Here is a 17,915-nt window from a genome sequence, read left to right as displayed (position 1 = left end):
AAACCACCTTATACAGTGCTGAATTTACAGAAGACTGCAGGGAGTGGCTTTGTGAAGAGATAATTCAAAGCAGGTGCTTTTTGTTCTTGTACTTTTAAATATGCATTTTTAGACCAAAAATTGCCATAAAAGCATATTTGTACATTGCTTCCAGGCACCTATTCTATTCTTCCAGGTAAAGGACAAACTATTCCAAATATGTTTACATGGACTAATACTAAAATATTACTAATAAAACTGCCCATCACCAGAAAGAAAAATGGCTACAATGAACAGGTACTTAGTACAGTAAGACAGTAGTGAAGTCCCCTGCCCACTACCTCAACATGAAACCTAATTTCCTTGAAATTGTAACCTGAGCTGGCTATAATCCGGACCTCCCTATGTTCTGCAGCCCCAGTGGTTTTTGAGGTCAGTGTACAGGTCACATCAGCTCTGCTAACAAGATGATATGCATCCTAATAGATGTAACCCAATGCAATGCCTGAAATACAATGAAGAGCACACTTATTCTAGATTCATGCCTTTCTATCAATTTCAAGCATAGATAACAACCAATGAGAAGTTTGTTCACTTTCTTAAATATCGGCAGAAATGTTTACTACTTTCTATGCCAGGAAAGTATATCCTAGTAGGGTAGGAACACAAGTATTTTAGAGGTGCAAGTAAAGAGTGTGTTTGTGTTCCCAAACCTCTAGTCATCAACAGGAAACAGATCTGTGGGCCTTGATACTACAGCAATGGATACTTTACAAACAAGATGGAGGAAGAGAGAGAGAGATCATGTTTACAAGGTGCTTATTCTGCTCTCATGTAAGATGTGACATAGGCCCTAAAGGAGGGGCGGGGGGTGGGTGTCTCTTAAAATACTCAAAGGGCTATTATTAAAGGAGAGAGAGAGAGAAAATGTGCTCACTGCAACTGGATGCAGCGAGTCCTTGGCTGGCTAGAGAAAGAAACTGGGGGCTCTTTACAGAGCTGCATTCAAAGAAATTGTGAAGGGGAATGGGATACTCAACTGAACAGTGCCAGGGTAGGGAGGCAGGCGGAAAGGGAACTGGCAGGACCAGGGATGGGGAAACGCTAACTTAACATGTGTCCAGGGAAGAAAGGTATTTGTACATCATGGTAGGAATTCTTTCCTTCTACCTCAAGCCAACAACATCCTCCCGCTAACCCATGGGTCAGACAGAGTAGGACTGGGTTACCATGATCATCTGGGGGCATTACACTAGTTGCCCTGTTCCTTTGGCATGGAAAGGAATTATTCCCACTCCAACACACTGGCCAGGTCGGTGGGTAATTTTTGCCTTCCCCACAGCTGGTCAGAGACAAGAGTTTGGTCAGAAATGTCACATAAGGTTTTCCAGATGTCATCCAAATATGAGCCGCTACCCTAGAAAGGCACTCTGGCCACAACCCCTTTTTAGGACCCAGGAATGCCATCTACTCTGGATGTGGGTTCAGGAGAGGATTATATGGGGCCAGATCCACTGGTACCACATCAGCCACATTTTCCCCTAAGCAATAGGAATCCTCAGCAGCCATTTTAAGGTGACTTTCTGACCTTTTGTGCCACAGGAGTGATGCAAAGGGGACAAAGCAGGGAGTCAAGAATCAGTCTCTAAACTCTAGAATCCAATTACGATAATTATTCTTTGAAAAATGAACACACTTTACTATATTTCATTATAATTAATTTAGTGCTTGTAAAGGATTTGCAGCCCTAGAAACTGAAGTTTTCTAATTGACCATGTAACAGTTACAACATGGAAAGCATCAGCACAAGTTTCTCCACATTGCTCTGCCTTACCTAAACCTTACCTACAGGGACCACTCTCTTGGGCTGGTCAGTTTGGTCAGTTATTATGTTTATTCAACATGTGGTCTCTCCTCTGTGACTGGAAATGGACAGACCACCAAGACTCATTAAATATTAGTTCATCAGACAGGAAAGATTTTCATTCCTCCAGCCCTTTTCTGGGTTCAGAACAGATACCTCAAAAAGTTCCAGATCCCATTACCAACACCATGAGTCATCTAGTCACCATTTCTAAATAATATATAACTGATATGAATGTGTTGTCAGAATCTGCACTTTTAAAATAAAAATATATTGCCAATTGTAGTGTGTTAATCAAGATTTTAGTGAAGTTTAATTGGGACATTCGCACCTATTTATGAGTATCATAAAAAACTTCATAGTTAATCTAACTAAGAATATAACCATTGCAAATGTAACATAGGGTTAAAGGTGCAATTGCCATAGATTTCTTTGAGATTATCCCAGGTACTGCAGACATTTGGGAAAAATTACTTAATTATTATTTACTTAATTAATATTGTTCTTTTACCTTGACCACAAATCAGATGCAATGAAAACCACCAAAAATTTCTTTGCTGATAGTATACACCTTCCTTATAAGCAGAAATTGCTAGCTTCTAAAAAAGTTTTCCAGTGAAGAATGATATTTGACCTCAGCCTTTATTGTCCTTCGTCACATCAGCATTTTTTTCCGTAAAATGTGCTGCTAGGGGAAGCCAAATTTTCGAAGATGGATGGTCTAATTCAGACCAGATCAACTCATATTGATGAATACATCATATCAGAAACTAAACCTTCTCAGAATGCATGTCTGAGCAGCATGTGCGCGCGCGCGCACGCACACACACACACACACTCTCTCTCTCTCTCTCTCTCTCTTTCTTAGAAGGGACAAAACTCTAAATGATTTTGAAGATAACAGTAATGGAGACTATAAGAAATTATCTGCAAAATTCTCTCCCAAATCTAGCATCAGCCCTTGAAGCCAAATCAAAAGAATGTTTAGTAAAAATGTACATAGAACTCCGGGTTGCAGCTCTGCAAATTTCAGTAACCAGAATTTGTTTAAGCAAGCAAAGCAAAGCAAGCAAAAGACACTGACAAAGCTTTGGTGGAACAAGATTGTACCATTGTAAGTACAGGAATTTTTGCCAATGTGTAGCATTGAACAATACATTTTTTAATCTATCTAGAAACAGTCTGGGAAGACACAGTATAACCCATCGTGATTCTTAGCATAAAACACAAATAATCTAGATGAATATCTGAAAACTTTTAGATCTATTTAAGTAATATGTGAGAGCTCTTCTTGGCCCACAGAATGTAAAACAGATTTCCCCTCATTAGAATGTGTCTTTGGGAAAAAAATACTAGCATATTAATTGTCTGATTGAAGTGAAATTCAGAAATCACTTTTGGGAAAACCTGAGATCAGATCTAAGAACCACCTTATCTTTACCAAAAGATATAAATGGTGGATCAGCCATCAATACATTTAGTTCACTCACCCATCTGGCTGATGTTTGGCAATAATGAATGCCTTAAGAGAGAAATATACAGAGAACTGCCTGCCAAGGGTTCAAAAGGTGGTTTCATGAGTGTAGGTAAGGCCAAATTAAGATCCCAAGGGAGTACAGGATTTCTTAAAGGAGGATACACATTAGACAGCCCCTTCTTAACTGTATTATGCACATACAGCAATCTACAATCAACCAAAATATGGTAAATTGATATAGTTGCCAAATGAACTTTCAAATGTGAGTTAGATAACCCTCTATTTTTAAGTGCATTAAATATTCCAAAGCATGAAATTTGGAAGCTGAGACAGGAGAATCAGATTTTTCCTGCATCCGAGCCCCAAATCTAGACCATTTCAAATAACAACACTTTCTGGTAGAGAGCTTTCTAGAATTAAGCACTACAGTTTACACTGACAAGGAATGTGACTGTTCCTTCTCAGATGGAATCGACAGAGTCTGTCAAAGGGTATGTCTTCACTACTGGCCTGATCGGCGGGCAGCAATCGATCCAGCAGGGATCGATTTATCGTGTCTAGACTAGACCCAATAAATCACTTCCCGAGCGCTCTCCCGTCAACTCCTGTACTCCAGCTCAGTGAGAGGCACAGGCAGAGTTGACAGGGGAGTGGCAGCAGTCGACTCACCATAGTGAAGACACCACGGTAAGTAGATCTAAGTACATTGACTTCAGCTACATTATTCAGGAAGCTGAAGTTGTGTAACTTAGATCGATTCCCCCCCATCCTCAGTGTAGACCACACCTAAGAGTAGACAGAGTCGAAGTCTGATTGCCCAACCATCAGGATCCAGATGAAGTATCCTGTTACTGAGGCAGAAGGTCTTGAAACAGAGGAAGACATGGAAGATGCAGATAGACAGTTGAAACAGAATTGTCAACCACTGCTGACACAGCCACGCTGGAGTAATCAGAATTATCTTTGCCCTGTTCTAACACATCTTCCTTACCAACTTCTGGATTAATGGAAAGGGAGGAAAGCATAGAGACGGCCTCTTCCCCAGTGCAGAATGAAAACATTCAGGATGGATTGACTATCCCTTCCCACTCTTGAGTGGAAACAGCAACACTTTCTGTGGAACTGTGTAGCAAATAGGTCCACCTCTGGCTGACCCCAGCTGGAAAAGATGCCCTGATTCAACTGATCCTTCAGCACCATTCATGCATCTGACACTTGTCCCTGTTGAGATGATCTATTACGACATTGTTTTCTCCTGCTAAATTCAGGGCCACTGGATAAATGTCCTGGAGAATACACCAGTCCCATAATCTGATTGCCTCTGTTCAGAGATGAGCGCAGTGAGCACTGTTCCCCCACCCCCACACCAGCTGTGTGTTGACATAATGCATAACAGATGTATTGTCCATTAGTACTTGAGGGAAGGAGGAATGATCTGAGGGCCAGACTAACAGCGCTTAACTCCAACACACTGATGTACAAGCCTCTCTCCTGAGAAGTCCAGTGACCTCAACCTGTAAGATGACTCAGATGTGTTTCCACTGACACATCAGAAGTTACCCCTCACTGATGGTGAAGGGGGACTGAACTGGACATCTCTGAGAACATATGGTCTAACTAACTACCATGTCAATGAATCCAAAATATTTCAAGGCATGCTGACTAACATTTGTAAATTGTCCACATTTGGTCTGTAGACTTGAGATATCCAATGCAGCATTGGCCTCATTCTGAGACATACAAACAGAGTCACATAGGTAGCAGCTGTCATGACACCTGTGAGTTCCAGAAAGAAAATTACATTCTGAGTTTGATGTATTTGAATGTTTAAAACATATTGAACAATTTAAAAAAAATCTGTCATCTGGTAGAAGAGGTTTTCCCTGCCACCAAGTACCATATGGAGCCTATGAATAAAATTCCCTGAGTTCAAACAGAGGTTTACTTTCTCACATTCATAAGTAATTTCGGGTCTAAAAAAAGTTGTAAAAGCAATGTGGTTTAACAGATCCGTGTGAACAATGGCCTTAAAAATCCAGCCATTCAAATATGAGCCACAACCCCAGAAAGGCACTTCATAAAAACTCTTGGTGTTTTGGACAGGCCAAATGGAAGCACCTTGTAATGGAAATGGTATCATATCACCACAGAATGAAAACACTTTTGATGACTGTGTCAAATAGAGATATGAAAATATCCATCCTTTAAATCGGGAGTCACAAACCATTCCTTAGCTGAAAGCAAAGGAATTACGGAGGCTAGAGTGAACATGAAACAAACTTCCAAATGTTCAGGTTTCTTAAATCTGAACTTTGAGGAACTGCTCCCTCCTTTTTCTACACCAGAAAGTATCTAAAGCTTCCTCAGGTGCCCAGATACCTCAACAGCCCCTATCAGAAGCAACTTTTGCACTTCTGAATGTAGACTAGCATCACGGAAGGTTCCCTGAAAAGGCCAGGTTAGGGGGAAATTAAAGAGCATAGTTTCTTAAACTTTAATGACATAGCCCTTCTCTATAATTCCTAGAACCCATCTGTCCAGTGTAAGAAGCCTTATTTGCTGATAAAAATGGGCTAACCAGCCTCAAAACAGAAGAAGGGAAGTGACTAAGCTGACTGGTTCTTAATTTTTGATCCTCATATCAACTCTGAGGCTTCCTGTTCAACCAAGATGAAAGGGAGAGAGCAGTTTGCTTAGATTTAAACCTTGATTTAAAAGACTTCTCTCTGTGTTGGCTCTGGAAAGATGTAGCCTGCTGTGATGTTGTAGACATCTCTGATTTGATGAAAAATAAGCTGAGAAAGATGGCAGATAATGCTGTCTCTGATAAGAGAAGGAAAGAGCAGAAGGCCTTCTAGAAGAAATCAAACCCAAAGAGCAGGACATCCATCTTGTGGCCATCACTTTTTTCAGCCACTCATCCATCTTTTCACTGAAAAGACCAACCTCTTCAAAGGAGAGATCCTCCACTTTAATTCTAGTACAGTAGAACCTCAGAGTTACAAACACCAAAGTTATGAACTGACCAGTCAATCACACACCTCACTTGGAACCAGAAGGACCCAATCAGGCAGCAGCAGAGACAAAAATAAGAGTGCAAATACAGTACAGTACCGTGTTAAATATAAACTACTAAAAATATAAAGGAGAAGTAGCATTTTTCTTCTTCACAGTCAAGTTTAAAAGCGGTATTAAGTCAATGTTCAGTTGTAAGCCTTTGAAAGAACAACTATAATGTTTTGTTCAGAGTGACAAACATTTCAGAGTTACAAACAACCTCCATTCCCGAGGTGTTTGTAACTCTGAGGCTCTACTGTATCCAAAGCAAAAGCAGAGGACTGTTTCCTCAGAATAACCACAGAAGTCAATGCTCTAGCAGAAGAGTCTGAGGCATCAAATGGAGCCCTGAAAGTGTGCTTTGCCACATTTTGACCTTCCGTTATAATCACATCTGCCATTCTCCTTTTGTCTTCCTGCAAATCCTGCACAAACACTGCCATGTTTTCCCACAGGTGGAATTGATAGTGGGCCATAACTGCTTGGTAATTTGCCACCTTAATACCATGACAGGAAGAAGAGAATACCTTTCTCGCTAGGGAATCAATCCTTTTCCCTTCTCTGTCAGCTGGAGTGGAAAGTGCTTGTCCAGACCTCAATCTACTACTGGCTGCAGCCACAGCCAGTGAATTAGGCACAGGGTGTATGCGAAAATATGAAAACCCCTCCAAGGGTATCTGTTATTATTTGTCTGCCCTTTCAAAAATAGGCTGGCAAGAGGCAGGGGAGCAAGCGATCTTAGTGGGCTGCAGCCGACCACTGAGAATTGGTAATGACATCCTACTGTTGAAGGTATTTCCAAGAATGTTGGACACCGAATGGGAGGTTTCCTCCACAGGTACTGAAGGGAAGTTCAATGTGGACGCCATGCAATCCACCAGGGCATGAAACTGCAGAGCATCCGCAGAAGGGGAAGAGGCAGAAGCTCATCTGGTGACAAATCAAGATCATCATCTGTCTTCAAAAAAAAAGATGTCATCTTCTTCCTCAGATGGAGTATGTGGCACCCCTGTCTGGTAGAAGTGGATCTGAGGTTTTCTCCCCTGCCAGATCCTTTACAGATGAAACATCAGGAGGACACTTGAAAAATTTCCATGGTGGCCTCCAATGACCCCAGCAACAGGTATTTGGGAACATATCTGCAGGAAGAAGGCCAAAAGGCAGCATGAAATAAGCGGAAACAGGTCTCTTTATTCTTTCTCTATCCTACTCTGGAAATGGATCCAGCCTCAGATCCATGATGGACTGCACGAGAACCAGCAATTGACCCCGAATATGGAGAGAAATAAATGGAGAGAAAGCTCTTCATTGAGACCCTGTAGGAATCTTAGGAGAAGGAAGAGATACAGATAGATCCAGAGAAAAATTAATAATCTCCCATCTCCTTTTTTCAGGTGAAGATGATGCAGCCATCAAAGCTTGTCTCTTCCTTGAGATCATCTGTTTCTTACTCAAATCTGAGAAATGCTTGGAAGTCGAATGGTGTACATCAGCCACCAAAGTACAAGTCCTCCTCTGATCCAAAAATGTACCTAAAATCTGAACAGGGGTCAAAGCTGTATCTGAACACCTGGATGGCACAAAATCTGGTGAAATGAAACCCCATGACTTTCTTTTAACTCTAATATATTATTTCTTTCAACTGTTATTAAATGACCTAAGAGTCTGTAGTGTGCATGGTGAGAGATGTCAAAAGGAACATGAATTTATTTTTAATTTGGGAGTCTTCAATATTTCTCAAGAGGAACATTCACACAAAATAAAAATTAAATATTTCTTGTTTCACAGAATGTCTTGAACATGTTGTGAAATAATGGTATGTTGACAACACAGCCAGTGTGTGAATTAAGATATCCCATCATGAAAATTTTGAATAGGTGTTGACATACACTGTGCACTTTCTGTATTTCACACACACTGTGTATTTCAGCTTCATGCCCTTTAGTTCTTTTCTTATTCCTTGTACACTTCATCTGGATGCTTTCAGTTTAATTGTTGGAAAAGTTCTGTCTCAAGAGAGAACATACTTCATATAGCATGGTGCCAGTTGCTGTTTCAGGTGGTCTGCACCTGTTTTTACTCTTCCCCTCACACTTAAATAACCTACTCCTCCTTTGGCAATGATTAATTCAAACTGTATAAAAGTCTGTTGTCATCTAGTGAAATGTGTTAAACAAAACAGCTAATTTTTCAGTTGCCTCAAGCTTCCAGTCAACTGTAAATATTTCTGTCACTTTCAGTAGAACTTGTATAGATACCTCAGCTGACAGAAAAGATGCAAAATCCCCATTTCCCTTTGAATAATATGGGAAGAGTTTTTTTCAAAAAAAAAGAAAAAGAAAAACGAAAGTAATAGGTACCAGATTCACAGCTCTGGAGACTAAACTCTCTGTAGAAAAAACAGAACATATCCCACAGATTTGTCTAAGTGCCTAGAGAGTGCTAGAGAGCAGTTTCCAGAACTGGGCAACTAATTCAGAGCAAATAAGTTTTTCAACAAATGTAGTTTTTTTTCAGCTCCAAGTATAACCATGAGCTTGTCAAACTATCCCGATTCCATTCGCATTTATACAACAACTTATTCTTGTTGTTCAGTTGTGAATAGTTCACTGAGAATATCTGATACTTGATATTCCAAATTTTTGCTGTGATGGTTAGTTGTGACCAGCCAAAAGATACAGTATTGTTTCTGTTTAACTCATTCAGGAAAAAGCTGAGGCTTTAAACCTCTCAGGGTAAGGGAGCAGTTTTGACAAAGGTAGGGAACAAGACTACAGTACTAAATACAATTTTAAAACTTTTCTAGGAAAGCACAGGAATCTTTGCTAGAAAAAATAGGCTACTGCGTGATTTATTTTTTGGCTTTATTATCTGGGTGGGATTTTTAAAAAGTGCTTATCATTGACCTAAATGTACCCCAATGACTTCATTAGGAGCAGAGGGAGGCTTTGGCTTTTAATAAACTTACCCTGGGTTCAAGTTTAAATTAATTTTTCTCTTCAGATAGTCACACATAACAACTGCAGGCTCACGCATGATCCTAGTTGCAAAAGTAATGGCCAACTATTCTTGTCTAGCTTATTTAATTATCTCATAGACTCATAGACTTCAAGGTCAGAAGGGACCATTATGATCATCTAGTCTGACCTCCTGCACAAAGCAGGCCACAGAATCCTACCCATCCACTTCTATAACAAACCCCTAACCTATGTCTGAGTTGTTGAAGTCTTCAAATTGTGGTTTGAAGACCTCAAGCTGCAGAGAATCCTCCAGCTAGTGACCCATGCCCCACGCTGAAGAGGAAAGTGAAAAACCTCCAGGGCCTCTGCCAATCTGCCCCAGAGGAAAATTTCTTCCCAACACCAAATATGGCGATCAACTAAACCTTGAGTATGTGGGCAAGACTCACCAGCCAGCACCCAGGAAAGAATTCTCTGCAGTAACTCAGATCCCATCCCATCACAGACCACAGGGCATACTTACATGCTGATAATCAAAGAACAATTGCCAAAATTAATTGCCAAAATTAGGCTATCCCATCGTACCATCCCTTCCATAAACTTATCAAGCTTAGCCTTAAAGCCAGATATGTCTTTGCCCCCACTACTCCCCTTGAAAGGCTGTTCCAGAACTTCACTCCTCTAATGGTTAGAAACCTTCGTCTAATTTCGAGTCTAAACTTCCTAGTGTCCAGTTTATACCCATTTGTTCTTGTGTCCACATTGGTACTAAGCTTAAATAATTCCTCTCCCTCCCTAATATTAATCCCTCTGATATATTTATAAAGAGCAAGCATATCCCCCCATAACCTTCTTTTGGTTAGGCTAAACAAGCCAAGCTCTTTGAGTCTCCTTTCATAGGACAGGTTTTCCATTCCTCGGATCATCCTAGTAGCCCGTCTCTGAACTTGTTGCAGTTTGAATTCATCCTTCTTAAACATGGGAGACCAGAACTGCACACAGTCTTCCAGATGAGGTCTCACCAGTGCCTTATATAACGGTACTAACACCTCCTTACCTTTGCTGGAAATACCTCGCCTGATGCATCCTAAAACTGCATTAGCTTTTTAATGGCCATATCACATTGGCGGCTCATAGTCATCCTCTGATCAACCAATACTCCAAGGTCCTTCTCCTCCTCTGTTACTTCCAACTGATGTGTTCCCAATTTATAACTAAAATTCTTATTATTAATCCCTAAATGCATGACTTTGCACTTTTCACTATTAAATTTCATCCTATTACTATTACTCCAGTTTACAAGGTCATCCAGATCTTCCTGTATGATATCCCGGTCCTTCTCTGTGTTAGCAATACCTCCCAGCTTTGTGTCATCCGCAAACTTTATTAGCACAGTCCCGCTTTTTGTGCCAAGGTCAGTAATAAAAAGGTTAAATAAGATTGGTCCCCAAACTGATCCCTGAGAAACTCCACTAGTAACCTCCTTCCAGCCTGACAGTTCACCCTTCAGTACGACCTGCTGTAGTCTCCCCTTTAACCAGTTCCTATCCACCTTTCAATTTTCATATTGATCCCAATCTTTTCCAATTTAACTAATAATTCCCCATGTGGAACCGTGTCAAATGCCTTACTGAAATCAAAGTAAATTAGATCATCTGCATTTCCTTTGTCTAAATAATCTGTTACTTTCTCAAAGAAGGAGATCAGGTTGGTTTGGCACGATCTACCTTTTGTAAAACCATGTTGTAATTTGTCCCAATTACCATTGACCTCAATGTCCTTAACTACTTTCTCCTTCAAAATTTTTTCCAAGACCTTACATACTACAGATGTCAAACTAACAGGCCTATAGTTACTCGGATCACTTTTTTCCCCTTTCTTAAAAATAGGAACTATGTTAGCAATTCTCCAGTCGTACGGTACAACCCCTGAGTTTACCGATTCATTAAAAATTCTTGCTAATGGGCTTGCAATTTCATGTGCCAGTTCCTTTAATATTCTTGGGTGAAGATTATCTGGCCCTCTGATTTTGTCCCATTAAGCTGTTCAAGTTTGGCTTCTACCTCAGATGTGGTAATATCTACCTCCATATCCTCATTCCCTTTTGTCATCCTTCCATTATCCCTAAGCTCCTCATTAGCCTCATTAAAGACTGAGGCAAAGTATTTATTTAGATATTGGGCCATGCCTAGGTTATCCTTAACCTCCATTCCATCCTCAGTGTTTAGCGGTCCCACTTCTTCTTTCTTTGTTTTCTTCTTATTTATATGGCCATAGAACCTTTTACTATTGGTTTTAATTCCCTTTGCATGGTCCAACTCTACATAGCTTTTAGCCTTTCTCACTTTATCCCTACATGTTCTGACCTCACTAAGGTAGCTTTCCTTGCTAATCCCGCCCATCTTCCACTCCTTGTGGGCTTTCTGCTTTTTCTTAATCACCTCTCTGAGATGCTTGCTCATCCAGCTTGGTCTACAACTCCTGCCTATGGTTTTTTTCCCCTTTCTTGGGATGCAGGCTTCTGATACTTTCTGCAGCTTCGACTTAAAGTAATTCATGGCCTCCTCCGCCTTTAGATCCACAAATTCTTCAGTCCAATCCACTTCCCTAACTAATTTCCTTAATTCTTTAAAGTTAGCCCTTGAGAAGTCAAAAACCCTAGTCCCAGATCTATTTTTGTTTATCCTTCCATCTAGTTTGAACTGAATTAGCTCATGATCACTCGAACCAAGGTTGTCCCCTACAACCATTTCTTCTATGTGGTCCTCACTACTCACCAAAACCAAATCTAAAATGGCATCCCCTCTTGTTGGTTCTTCAACTACTTGGTGAAGAAATCCATCTGCGATCACATCCAGAAAAATCTGAGCCCTATTATTCTTACTAGCACTTGTCCTACAGTCTATATCTGGGAAGTTAAAGTCTCCCATGATCACACAATTCCCATTAGTGTTTACTTCATTAAAAACATTAAAGAGGTCTCTAGCCATATCTAAATCAGATCCCGGCAGTCTGCAGCACACCCCAAGCACTATCTCAGGGGAGGCTCTGGTAGCTTTCTTTCCCAGTGCGATTTTTGCCCAGATAGACTCTGTCTTATCCATTCCATCACTTCTTATTTCTTTACCGTTAACCTCATAATTGATATACAATGCTACTCCACCACCTTTGCCTTTATTTCTGTCTTTCCTAAACAGCACATAGCCTTCAATACCTGTACTCCAGTCATGACTACTATTCTACCATGTTTCTGTTACCCCTATAATATCCAGTTTCACTTCTTGCACCAGTAGCTCTAGTTCCTCCATTTTGTTACCTAGGCTCCTCGCATTAATGTACAGACATCTTAATTTTTGCCATTTGGCTTCACTGACATTCTTTACTTGGTTAGGCACAGACATTCTACCACCAGCATCACCTATTAGACTGGTATCTACACTACCCTTCCTCCTTATGTCAATTCTTCTGTACAGGGCTGTATCCTCTCTTACTTTGGTTTCTTCCCTCTCAAGGTTAAATTTTGGCGTGGAGATTACCTGGACATCTCCCAACCATCTCCCCCAAATTCCTAGTTTAAAGCTCTCTTAATCAGTTGGGTGAGCCTCCATCCTAGAAGTCTATTTCCCTCCTTACTCAGGTGAAGTCCATCCCGAGAGAACAGTCTTCTGTCCATAAATGCTTCCCAGTGGCCATATATCCCAAAGCCCTCCTTATAGCACCACTGCCTGAGCCATCTGTTGATCGCCATAATCTTGTCACATCTTTGTTGCCCTTCTCTAGGAACCGGCAGAATCCCACCGAAGATCACCTGAGCCTCGATTTCCTTAAGCGTCTTCCCTAGTCTGGCATAGTCTCCCTTGATACGTTCCAGCGAGAATCTAGCTGTCTCATTCGTTCCCAAATGAAGGACAATCAACAGATTCTTCCCAGCTCCCGTTAGGATCCTTTTCAGCCTAAGGTCCACATCCCGTATCTTAGCACCCGGCAGACAGCACACCCTTCTGTTCTCTGGATCAGCTCTAGTTACAGGCCTGTCTATTCTTCTCAGTGATAGGGTTCTGGGGAAGAGTTTGGGAAGCTGGGTTGAGCACTGACCTGTCCCACACAAAAGATACCATCTCCACTTAAGCTCAAAGTTCACTTTAATATCTGCAAATATTTGTGGAAAAAATTTGTGAGAAATTTGCCCAGCTCAGCTAGTTTCCTTTGCAAGAGCCCACTAAATAATTTCAAATAAACTACAAAACAACCCTTACATATGGTTTTCAGCCACATGTAATATACTGGCTAGTATGTATAATCACAACAGTCATCCACCAAACGGAACTTCAGAACTGTTCAATTCGAGGATTAAAAGCCCCTCTATAATTGAGAATTTATGCTGTTTCTCCTCTAGCAAGCTAAAAGTTATGCACGTGTTCAAATACCCTGAAGAATCAGGAACTATATGCCAGCAGCCGCAGTTTTATTACTTGCTACTGACCCTACTAAAAGTGAATTGCCAGCATGAAGGTGAAAATCTCTGTAATCTATCACTAATCCTCTGTGCCATCTGGTGTCCTGACACCTCTGTGGTATTGTTATTAACATAAAATGATAATCTGTAATGTATATTATACAGATCTGCATATACAGATTGCCATACCATAACAACTGGGCTACATGAATTTTAAAGCTATTTTTCTCTTCAAGAGTAACTCAATCAAAATTATTTTGACTAAAGCATATGTTTTGTCTGTTTCTGACATCATTCTATATGATGGGAGAAGAAAATGCCTGCAAGTTGCTTATTTTAAAGTGTATTACAGCAGTCATTGATAACAACTAGGATAAACTCCTATTGTTTCTTGTGCTGAGATTTTACATTAGTAACTCCAGCAGCTGAATTTTAGTTAGTTAATTTTCATTGTGTTACTCCCCATATTGTGTCAGAATGCTCAAGTTTGTATAAGTTATAAAAAGGTGTATGTCACAAAAAACCATGTTCTATACATGTCTTCAATAATAATTTCTTCATTGTCTGAAAATTTCCAAGTTACAGCAAAGCTGGCATTTTATGGCATGTACAGCTATAAATCATTTTTAAATCATGATGATATTACTCAAAACAGATGTGAAAACATATGTTTGCCACGGTTGTAAAAAGTGCTTACTTGTCATACTTAATAAATGTTGATACTTTTATTTAACTACATTCCTTCCTAACCTTTTCACTGGTAAATATATTTTGCCTTGCTAAAGGCAGTGGCAGTGTTTGAAAAATGAAGCTCACTGTTTATACAAATGATATCTGTAGTATTTACTGAGCAGTTCAACATATATCACCTCTTCTATTACTGCCACACCCATATGTGCTAAAACTATGATCTCATAGAGAGGTGTGAGATGCTGCTCTCAAATACGTTGCTACAAATTACTGTGTAACTTCTAAAATCAGCTAATTTGCAGATGCACAAATTCTGCAGTTCATTTTTCATGTTATGTGGCAATGTGCTGTCTGTGTGCAAGAACCTAACCTTTGGGAATAAAGTTCGTGTTAAGGATGAGATACTCTAAGTGAGGAATAATATTATGACATTTACATAGCACAAGAGAAAGGCCCAGGCTAGAATGTTTAGAAGCTTTCAAAAGCCAATCATCATGGATCGTGGATCACTATAGCTAAAGTAAGATAGAAACCTCCACTCAATGGAGATTTCACCAGGAGCTGTAAAATAAACATGGAGGCCAATCGCAATGCTAGATGTGAATTAAGTTTGGAATTATTTGGATATACAGTATTGCCAACATTCATAATTTTATCCTGAATCACATGATATTTAGTATTTTTCATAAAGTCCCAGCTCCTGGAGTCATGGGATTACCGGAGGGTTTTAACCTTTTTTAAAAGACATTTCTGTACCTCACGGTTTCAGAGAAAAGGTTGAAAATATGATCCAAGTGCACCATAAATGAAAAGGCAATAAAAATGACCTCTCACCCCTTTTTAAAAAAATGTTATAATTTTTGAGCTAAACTCAGGAATTTTGGGGAGGGCCTGAGTCAAGATTTTTGAATGAGTTGGGTAGACATTCGTGATCTGGAATTTGTGTTTGCACCAATCTCTAAACAGCAATTTCATCCTAAACATCCTTCAAGCACTTGTATATGATACATGTGTATATATGTGGCACTTAGTGGATGAAATAAAGCAACATTACATAAAAATGTAGGACAAGAAATGAAGATTACTATATAAATTGAAACTTCATGGGAAGTTGGCTAGGACATTAGTGTTCATACCCCTGTTCATGCAAAAAGTTACAAGGGATATTAAATGACTACAGAAAGCCTGGATTTGAGTTTAAGTTCTTAGAATGAATTTTATATGGGATTTGGGGTTGACTTTTTTGTAGTTTATTAAACTATACAGGATGTGCTCTGCCTTGAGTGACAGACAACAGCCATCAGTCAAATATATGATTTGCATGTTGGAGCCTCATAGGGCATATTGCATTGTTTCACTGAAAAAAATGACTAAACATGTGGCAAGAAACCATGCATGCTTCAACAAAATTAAAATCGACCACACTTCCAGGTTCAGACTAAAATACTCATCTACGTAATTACTGAAGTAAAGGCAGGTTTCAGACTCGCAGTCGTGTTAGTCTGTATCCGCAAAAAGAACAGGAGTACTTGTGGCACCTTGGAGACTAACAAATTTATTTGAGCATAAGCTTTCATGTGCTAAAGCCCACTTCTTAGAGTTGGTAGGGGAACTCCCACCTTTTCATGTTCTCTGTATGTATATATATCTCCTCACTATATGTTCCAGTCTATGCATCCGATGAAGTGGACTGTAGCCCACGAAAGCTTACGCTCAAATAAATGTGTTAGTCTCTAAGGTGCCACAAGTACTCCTGTTCTTTTTGAAGTAAAGGCAGTGTGTTATTTTAAGAAGGAAGGTGTAGTGCAGCAGTTCTCAACAGGGGGCAGTGCGTTCCCTCGTCTCCTGCTACTGCAACGGGTTGAAGCTGCTCCTCAGCTCACAAGCCCCCTTTGCTCACGCAGACAGTAAGAGCCACCTGGGCATGGGACCCGGCTCTGTGTCTGGCAGATCCCACAGGGAACAGGGACCATGGGGAGTCCTCCCAGCATACAGCCCCTAGCTACTCTTCTCTCTGCACCCAGAGCTACTCCCCTTCCTGCACACAGCCCCTAACTATTCCCTCCTTGCACCCTGAGCTACCCCTGCCCACACAGCCCCTCGCTACCCCTCCCTGCACCCCTTGTTACTCCCTGCCCACACACAGTCCCTACTTACCCCTCCCTGCACCCTGAGCTACTTCCCTGCCCACACACTGCCTCTAGCTACCCCAGCACTCTAAGCTGTTTTCAAACTTTTTGAGGTGAGCCCCCCAACTTAGAGTTATAAGTTTTGGTTGCGTCCCCTCCCCCACAACCCAGGAGGGCTGGGTGGCCTGCTGAGGTGTCAGGGGGTGGAGTGGCGCTCCCTCCCCGGACCTCGCCATGCGGAGCTGGCTTGAGCCCCATTGGCCCACCCAAAATAGAAGTCAAACAACATCTATGCCCAAGGGTTACTACCGCACCCCACCAAGGGTTGCTACCCTCCCACCCCCACCCGGAGCCCTGAGTCCCTCCTGTCCTGCTGGGCCCTGGAGTTAAAAAGGCTGAGAACCCCTGGTGAAAGTACTATTTAGCTACTGGTGTTGGTTTGTTCAACACTGCTTACACAAATGCAAACTGTTAGGGGAAACAACAGTGAAGGACTTAAGCATAAGGGCCCAGGGGGCATATGAACTCAAGGTATTCCATGAACTCATGACAAGTTCTCAAATGAACTCAATAGGGCCCATCATTGGGTTCCTTAAGGAACAACTGCAATGACTAGAGAAACATCAGAAAATGCGTGAGGAGGAAGAAAGGGCAGTGACCACTAGAGACATAGATCATTAAGGTAAGAACATGCATTCTCTCCCCCAGGGTAGAAGAGGTCAGAGGTCTAAAGAACCTCTTCTCCCTGCCTGCCCTGACCCAGCACTGCTCCCAGAAGCAGCCCACAGGTCCCTGCATAAGACTGAAAACTGCAGAAGCCTCAACTCTTTGTTGACATTAGCAGCAGGGGGACCTAGTTAACATTTGCCAACAATGTCGCCCCCAACTTGAGCAACTGAGTTGACTGTTATGACTTTTAGCAGAAAACAAACATACTGCCTAAAAAGCATTCACAGAAATTAAATTAATATGCACAAATATTAACACTGAAGGTGCTTCCACACTCACCCTGTAAAGGAAAAGAAACAGTACCAAGGAGCTAACCAAATATTTGTAGAGAATTATTCATAATCAATTAATAAAATTTAAAAGATCTGCCAAATATTTCTCCAAGAATGAAAAAATACAAAGAAATACAGATCTTATTGTTTATACTTCCTAAGCAGAAAAACGGTTAAATTCATTGGATACCTTATTCATTGCAAATTATATGTTCAGCTCTATAAATATAACATGTTATGCCACTGGATATATAGAATGTGGGCAATGCAGGTAAAGTGCACTATTAATTTCCTTGCACATG

General features: G+C 40.8%; 1 protein-coding gene across 4 annotated transcripts in view; it reads right to left on the bottom strand.

Annotated features, from left to right (window-relative positions):
- Nucleotides 1–17,915, bottom strand: part of DACH2 (dachshund family transcription factor 2) — a 544,577-nt gene that overhangs the window by 63,207 nt on the left and 463,455 nt on the right. The gene's annotated exons all lie outside the window — the stretch shown is intronic.

Source organism: Gopherus flavomarginatus, chromosome 8, assembly GCF_025201925.1.
Source record: "Gopherus flavomarginatus isolate rGopFla2 chromosome 8, rGopFla2.mat.asm, whole genome shotgun sequence".
Taxonomy (NCBI): domain Eukaryota; kingdom Metazoa; phylum Chordata; order Testudines; family Testudinidae; genus Gopherus; species Gopherus flavomarginatus.
This window is presented reverse-complemented; position numbering and strand designations above follow the sequence as displayed.